An 8744-nucleotide genomic window follows, 5' to 3' on the forward strand; every position below is an offset into this window, starting at 1 on the left:
AACTCAAACAAAACCCCCAAACCACAACAGTCAATTCTTTCTTGTGACACAATGAAAGCATTTGACAGACTTAAGTGGCCATTTTTATGGTCAGTCTTAGGGGTGATGGGCTTTGTTAAAACTTTTGTTGGTATGATTAAAGCTTTGTATCCCTCAGCCCGTATATTAACCATATGCACCTCCTCCTCTTTATTTCCAGTTTCTAGATACTCCTGCCAAGGTTGCCCCATGATTCCTGCATTATTTGTTATTTCTCTAGAGCCGCTTGCTCAAGCCATTTGCCAATTGATTATGGCGTCACCAATATGCATTTATAATACACAGCATCATCTATCATTAATTGCAGATGACACCCCCCTTGTTCTCTTCCTCACCTTCTATCATTATGAGTAGTATGGAGTATGGAGACTTATTAAGCTTTAATATCAACTGGTCAAAATCTGCACTACATTTAAATGATTCTTCCCGCAACTAAACCATCTCTGCCAACATCCCCATTGTTAAGCAGTTTAAATATTTAGACATTGAGGTCTTCCCTTGCTTAAACCAGATTATTAAACATAACTATTCTGTTGCTCTGAACAATTTAAAGATCACAAAACAAACAAGAAATCATTGAATGTAAAAAGAAAAATGAATTAAAATCAAAAAGATGAAGAATGTGTTGGATGTGCTCAGCAAAAACTCTATATTGTTTTTATTTAATTATACTGTTCTCATCTGACCTGAAACAGCAAGCTATACTCCTTCCTTCAAAAAGTATTCCTCCAATGAACAGACGGTGTGTTATACTTGGCAGGTCATTTTAATGAAGAAAAGGCAAACTGAAATGACAAAACATATAACAAATACAAATAGTATTTCTGTTATACTCATTAATTAATGATAAGTCTTACAGTCTTACACAAAAACTAAATTCAGCACAAACAAAAATGTATCCCTAAATTAGTTCTTAAGTTATTAAATTAGATTTATCCACTGGCGATGCCCCATAAACAAACACAAGATGATGGTAAAGATTGAATGTGCTTCTTCCAATAACATCAATTGCAGCACAACAGGAAAGGCCCATAGAAAAACCGAATTACAAAAAAAACACCCCCTTCAAATAAAACTACACCATTAAACAGTCTCTTTCTTATTACCACACCTCCCCGCCTGGCATCTGTAGGATGCCACATATATCTCAACCTAAACTACCCTGACTCCAAGAGTAAACAACCTCAGAGACAGGTCTCAGGTAAGTCCTGGGAGGTTGGTGGGAGCCACCTTTACCTCCTTTCCTAACTAGCCCTCATTACTCTGAAAGGCCTTTGTAATATCCCATTGACCATTCAGGTCTTCTTGCTTTTTTGTCTTTTCAGCACAACGTCTCCATCTTGAGATTTTTCTTCTTGGTTTTCCACTTTTGTCTGCTCTGAATGTATTCAAGTACTCCAGCCCCATCTTGCCCAGACGTGTCTGCTAACGCCTGAACTCTCTTCCATTCCTGTTTCAATAGATAGGTATCCAGAAATCCCAGGAGGAATTGGTGGTCCCAATCTTCTGCGTAAGCAGCATTGCGGAGTAAGTATCAGAGGGGCTTCTGGGTCTGAGGAACGGTATCAATGGCCTAGAGTTAATTATGGCCAGACCTCTGCCATCAATGTGCACGGACTTCATGGGCAATCTCTAACCTCCCTTCTTTGAGCATCATTGAATCCGGGATGCGTCGTGCTGTTCCTATCATGCGCTCCAACTCCTCCCATGTAGACGCATGTGGCGGGTTAAAACCCATGTGCACTTCTGACTGAGAAGGTATGCATGGACACTGTCCTCTTGAGCATCTGTGGCAAGCTTCACCTCGTTGGGGCACCGACAAAATTGTCCCGCATCTGATCTAATCTGCTTTACTGTCCCCTGATTGAGAAAAACCTGCGGAGGGCATTTATGCAGCTTGAAGCAGTCATCGTCTCAATCACCTCTATGTGGACAGCTCTGTGACATACAAGGGAACAATATCGCCCACCTCTTGCTGTTGGCACTTCCGCCTCTGGTCCGCGCGCCCCAACCTCCCAAGGCCCAAAGACATCCAGCCCCACATAGGTAAATGGGGCTCTTGCTGCACGCTCTGGGGGGAGATCTGCCATCTGTTGCTGTTCCAACCTGCCACGCATTTTCTGCATGCACACATTGTAGATGAGCTGCTGATGGCTCGTTTTGCTCCCACTATCCATAGGCCATTCCCTACAGCCCTTCGTGAAGTGCCTTCCCTGGTGTTTTCACCTGTTCGTGGTGATGGCGGATTAGCAACACAGCTAGATGATGCTTGCCAGGGATAAGGATGGGATGAGTCTCATCTGCAGGTAGTTTGAATGTGATGCGTCCTCCTACCGTAGCAAACCCTCTTTGTCCATCACAGGATGCAAGTTCTTTAGAGGACTACTCCCAGGTAAGTCTTGTTTCCTTCCAAGCATGCCTTCTTCTGCGTAGACCTCAGTTGCCACATCTTATTTGACTTGTTGCGCGTTGGGTACCTCAGCACGTGAGCGCCTTTCTTGCAGGATGCCATCCGACACATTCCGCTCCTGTGCTGATTTGGAAGCTTTGTATTACGTGGAGCAGTCGAGCTATACCTCTTGTCAGTCGACTCCATGATGAAAACGTTCAAAACGCTTAGTGCCCAGTTGTTCTCCTGAAACCTTTGTCAAGAGCGCTGTGACTTTTGGACGAAGTTCCGTGTCCGGTCTGGATTAATCAATTCAAAGGCTGTAATGCCCGATGACGACATCTCAGGTTCCAACAAAAAACTTGGTCCCTCAACCAACTGTTCGTTGCAACGGTGCAGACACAGATCTTGAGCCAAGATCGGCTGGATTATTTCCGTGGCTACATATCGCCACTGATCGGATGGCTGGACTGTCTGATGCGCTGCACGCGGTTATTTACATATACGTGAACCTCGAGATTCATTACTTATGTAACCCAACACGACCTTACTGTCCGTGAAGAACGTGATCCTGTCGAGCGTAACCCCTATTTCCTCCTTGATCTGGTCCGCAATTTCCGTGGCCAACACTGTGGCACAGAGTTCTAGTCTCGGATGGTAAGCTCTGCCAGAGGCGCCAGTTTGGCTTTGCCGAGCACGAAACTGACTTCAGTGCGACCTTCCAGTTTCCACCTTTAAGTAAGCAACTGCTGCAATAGCCTTTACCGAGCATCAGAAAAGACACACAGCTCTGCGCCTTTGGCTCTAATCAGTGAACATGTAGCATAGGTACACAGATGTTCAGATCATTCAGCTCCTGCAGTGAGGCCTGCCACCGTTGCCACTTCTCAAATTTTCTCAGGAGGCAGAGGTGGTCCCATTCTGTACCTTGAGAGACCAGTTCTCGTAGAGGAGCCTGCCTTCGATCGTCACAGGAGCCAGGAAACCCAAAGGATCGAACAAGCTATTGATGGTCGAGAGCACCCCTCTGCCGTGAAGGGTTTCGTGCTTGGGAATGTTAAGGTGAATGTATCTCTTGTCATATCCCAGGCTACTCCCAGACTGCGCTGGGTGGGTAAGTCATCAACTACAAGGTCCAGCGCTTCCATACCCTTAGCTCGATCTTCTTTGGGAAAGGCATTTATGACATCGACCTTGTTTGAGGTGATCTTGTGGAGTTTTATGTTGAACCTGCCAGCAGACCTTGGGCTCTCTTAGAATATCAACTGCTTCAACCTCAGTCGGAAAGGACCGCAATGCGTCATCCATGTAGAAGTCTCTTTTAATGAATTCACACGTCCCTGCCAAAATCCTTCTCTCCCCCTGTGCTGCTCTCCTCAATCCGTAGGTTGCCACAGCAGGAGATGGGGAGTTTCCAAATACGTGGACCCTCACCGGTAATATACCACTTCGCTTTCAGGGTTATTGTCCTTGAACCACAAAAAGCGCAAAACCTCGATGTTCCTCCTGGACCAGAAGCAATAAAACATTTGCCTAACTCTGCAGTTATGGCAACCGTTCCTTCCTGAACCTAAGAAGAGCTCCCAGAAGACCGTGTTTTGAGATTGGGTCCCTGAGCAAGACCTCATTCAGTGAGACCCCTCATAGCGAGCACTTGAGTCAAAAACCACCCGGATTTACCCGCTTGTGCGGCTGGTAGACTCTAAAATGGGAAGGTACCACACCTCCCTTCCCTCTGGGTGGTGCCAACTCTGCATGGGTTGTTATCCAAGATCCCTTGCATGAACTCCAGGAAGTCTTCTTTCATGCTGGGTCTTCTGGAAAGTCCGCTGCAATGCATAAACCACGTTGGTGTGCCTGCTGCCTGTTGTTAGGGAGAGGCTTCCGTGGGTTCCTAAAGGGCAAGGGTGCCACCCAGCTGCCATTTCCATCCCTAACAAACCCCTTGTCCATTAGCCGTAAGAAGGTCAAATCGTCGATTGACGGTGCTAACTGATTGTCTTTTTCAGTCTTTTGGAAGCTGTTGCCCCAAGGGGACCTCTTGCGCTCACGAGAACGAGGCCAAGATAGAGAGCTATCCGCTGAAGGGTCTGGTCTGAAACCTCCTTAATTTTGACAAGGTTCTCACAAGACGCATGTAACTGGGACGGCCATTGTCCATAAGCATGTTTTAAGGTTTTCACTTGGTAGGGTTGTGGGCCCCACCCAGGCAACGTCCCAACAATGACCCACCCAGATCGTCTTCTGAGCAAATGGAGCGTTGTCTGGGCCATTATACTGCTGACGCACCTTGTGGACTTGGAGAATGTCCCGCCCTAACAGGAGCATGATCTCCGCAGCGTCGTCAAAGCAGGTATTGGTCAGCCATAGCCCGCATGTAGCTGTGGTGTACGCCGCTTCTGGGGTTGGGATTTCTGCTCGGCTGTTTGGCACATTATTACACTCTATTAGATTGGAAGGGCAATACTTAGCTCTCCTGTTAGTGGCTCAACATGTAACCATGAGCTCTTCTACCGGTCACCTTGACAACTCCAGCACATGTGTAAGGATGTAGTATAACATGGTCCTTGTATTTGAAAGGTGTCAAAGAATTCTGTCTTGGCCAAAGAGACGTTACTCTTATCGTCTAAGATCACGTACATCCTTTTACTCTCCTCTGGACGACCTTCAGGATAAACATTAACCAGACATTTTTGAGCACGACTTCCCTCTGAAGCCCTTACCACAAACCTGTGTACAAAGCGGTTTAGCAGCTAAGATTTGTTCATCACTAGGTGTAGTGACTGCTCCCCGCCGTGAACCTCATAAGAGCTCTGCTCTCTGGAGCCTTTTGGATCCTTGTAAGAGACCAACCCTTTGACTCTCTGGAGCAGGACCAAAGTGCAGTGCGGCCACATGACGTTCACTTCCGCACTCTGCACATTTGATTGAAGCGCCACAGTTCCTGGCCTGGTGGGACACTGAGGCACACAGCACAAAACACACTCCCTTGTCCCTGAGGAATTTCTCCTGTCATCCAAGAGCATAGCTCGAAAGCTCTTGCACTTCTTAATGGCGTGTGGTTTTTATGTATGGGACATGTGTTCACATCTTCTGTTTGTTCGCCTCTCTGTCTGTAGTGTTTCTTTGTTGCTCACAAAGGTCTTATGCACAGAAACAGGATTCCTGTAATTGAGATTCCCATTTCTCCTTTTCAGAGCAGGTGCAACTGCATTGGTCACATAAAAACTTGGGATTTCTTCTCGCCCTGGCTTGTCTCCTTACAAATTCAGAGAAGACTGAAAAGGGTGGGAAGATATCTTGTGGTCTCCTATATTTTGATCCAATGTCATCATTTATCTTGTAAATGGAAGGGCAATTTTCTACAATGGGACTTACTCCCCTTGCCGTGTCCAGATAGGCTAATCCTTGGAGATAACCATCTTCCTTAGCAGCTTCAAGTTCGCACAGTAATCCCCAAGTTCTCGAAGCTGTGGTTATCGCGTTGCCTACTCTGGGGAAGTTGTCCAGTTTTGCCAACAAAGCCTTCTCTATGGCCTCTGGAGCACCATAAAGTTCATCTAGTCTTTCCCAAATAGGTTGAGACCCACCAATGGTTGACGAACGTTAGCGGCTTTCATTCTGCAGCTTGATGACTTGACTCAGGACCTAGCCATTTTATGAGCAGGCAATTTGTTCGGGGGCAAGAGATCAAGTCCCTTTACAACACTTATAATGTTGACTTCCACCAAGGAAGTTTTCTGGCTGATCATCAAATGTGTTCAAACCACCTGAAACCAGCTGACTTCTTATTAAAAACTTAGCTAAGTCTGACATGTTGTTATTCAGATCCTGGCCAGAGAGGGTTTAGGAGCATAGTGGCTGAAACACGTGCTGCTTTTTGTGATCTGAAGTGTCAACTTGTTGCCTTTTCCACCTTGATTTTTTGACGTTGGCTTTGAAATGGTTGACTATCTAGCTTAGAGCTGTGTTTTGTAGCCGTCTGGCTGACATGGCTCGGAGTGATGGACGTGCCTGACGTGGGCTTGAGTGTTGTGGCATCTCACAGTCTCCATAAGAGTGGAGTGGTTTTGGACTGAGCAACTCCAACGCTTGACAATTGGATCCGTGCTCTTCATCCAACGTAACAGGGCAGATGGCATCTGTTGGGTTGTATCAAACTGTTCATCTGGTTGAGAATCATCCCTTTGCGAGTGTCTTTCCACATACTCACTTACTTTGTCTTGTGCAGTTTGCGATGGTAAGACTCAAAGTCCCGTAAGCTTCCATGAGAGCTTAATTCAATGGCAACGTTTTCATGGCAATGGCCTTTGCAATAGCTGCCTCTGCTTCGGCCTCTTGTTTGAGCGCTTCTAATTCTGCCTCTAGACGAGCTTTTTCAATTTTGATGTGGTTTTCCTTTCTGACGAGGAGGCTCTGGCTCTCGCTGCTTCTGCCTCTGCCCTCTGTAGCAGCTGCCGCTGACCATAGATCGTTGAGCTGTGTAGATCGACGTGCACTAGATGACGTATGTGATTTCGCATCAGCAGTCCCATAATTGTCTTGATCTTTGGGGCCTCAACCATTTCTTCTCAGAGGACGCCATTTACATACTGTTTCTCATCTGACCTGAAACAGCAAGCTATACTCCTTCCTTCAAAAGTATTCCTCCAGACCAGACGGTGTGTATACTTGGCAGGTCATTTTAATGAAGAAAGATAAAACTGAAATGACAAACATATAACAATACAAATAAGTATTTCTGATACTCATTAATTATGATAAAGTCTCAGTCTTACAACAAAAACTAAATTCAGCACAAAACAAATAATGTTCCCTAAATTAGTTCTTAAGTTATTAAATTATATTTACTCACTGGCGATGCCCTATAAACAAACACAAGATGGATGGGTAAAGATTGAATCGACTACATGTGCTTCTTCCAAATAACATCAATTGCAGCACAACAGGAAAGGCCCATAGAAAAACCGAATTACAAAATAAAACACCCACCTTCAAAATAAAAGCATACACCATTAAACAGTCTCTTTCTTAATTACACCACATTAATTGTTTATATAGATAGGGACAGTGCATATTAATGGACATCAGTACACAATGTAAATATGCTATGGTAAGCACCATAGATAATTTTCATCTATTTTCCAAAGGTACAAGATACATAAATAAAAACATAAAAACATTGCATGGAAACGTGCATGCAACACCCTCGTAGTTTGAGAGTCAAGACAAAATACAACAGAACATGTAATTGTCACACATAATGAAATGTGTGAGGAAGTTTAAAGTGAGTGCAGCTTTGGTTTTCTAAAAGCCAGAAATTTAAATGAGTTTTTAAATTGATGTATGTGGGGATAGGTTATTCCAATATTTATTTCCTTTTACTGACAAGACAGTTTGTCCAAATCATCAACTGTATATTAATGGACAGCGCTTGTTTGACGTCACCCACTAGTATGGGGAGATCTGCTATGAGTCGTCGAGTTTGGATTATGGACGCAGCCATCCTGGTTGTAGATGTGAAGATTTTAGACGAGAGGGAAGAGTAAGGGAGGACCTGTGTAAACTCTCATGTTACGTTACACACTTTCATTGGCATTCACATCATAGCCACGCCCTAAACCCCCACCCGCGCTTTATTGTCAATTTAAAAATCAATGAGAAAAAAATGAACATCATTCTGTGTTGCAGTAAACTTAAACTAGCGATTGAGACCATAAACTGATTATGAAAAGGTTCACTGAGCAGGGCCTGAAATTAAAACCTGCCACGTTGGCAGGTAGCCAATGAGAATTGAGTGATTCAGACACGTAACTATCAGTAAACAGGGTACACAGTTGCTTACAGACCCGGACCAATCAGAGGCCCTCATCACTGGAAGACATTGATTGACAGCCGGGGCCCTCTATCACATTTTTATTGCTCACGACAATCCCAGCAGTCCCATGTGGGCAGCCACCAACCAAGCAGGAGTGAGAACGGGTCAAATTCATTTCCGTGTTTCTGTTATGTGGACAAGACTTGTGTGACTTGAACATCTCACCAACAAATACACAGCAAAAGACCGTGCAAAACATTTCAGACCGTACTGCCAACCTGTATACATTTTAACATCAATATATGCTGTAAAAAGATTTTCATGATATAGCCGCTGAAAGTTGCTGCTGTTTCAACCCTGCCGCCTTGCTGCTGCGGCTGGGGCTGTTGCCCGGATCCTAAACTAATCTAAATTGATGACAACTACATTATTGTAGATGCAATGATAACTTAAAGTCCAAAAAGTACTTTATCAAACCGTATGAATATGTTCCAGCCC

The 8744-nt window shown here is 44.7% G+C and overlaps 1 pseudogene; it reads right to left on the reverse strand.

The window, feature by feature from the left end:
- Positions 1-5181: 5181 nt before the first annotated feature.
- Positions 5182-8744, reverse strand: part of LOC116687042 (extracellular calcium-sensing receptor-like) — an 11964-nt pseudogene continuing 8401 nt past the window's right edge.

Source organism: Etheostoma spectabile, chromosome 3 (assembly GCF_008692095.1).
Source record: "Etheostoma spectabile isolate EspeVRDwgs_2016 chromosome 3, UIUC_Espe_1.0, whole genome shotgun sequence".
NCBI lineage: Eukaryota > Metazoa > Chordata > Actinopteri > Perciformes > Percidae > Etheostoma > Etheostoma spectabile.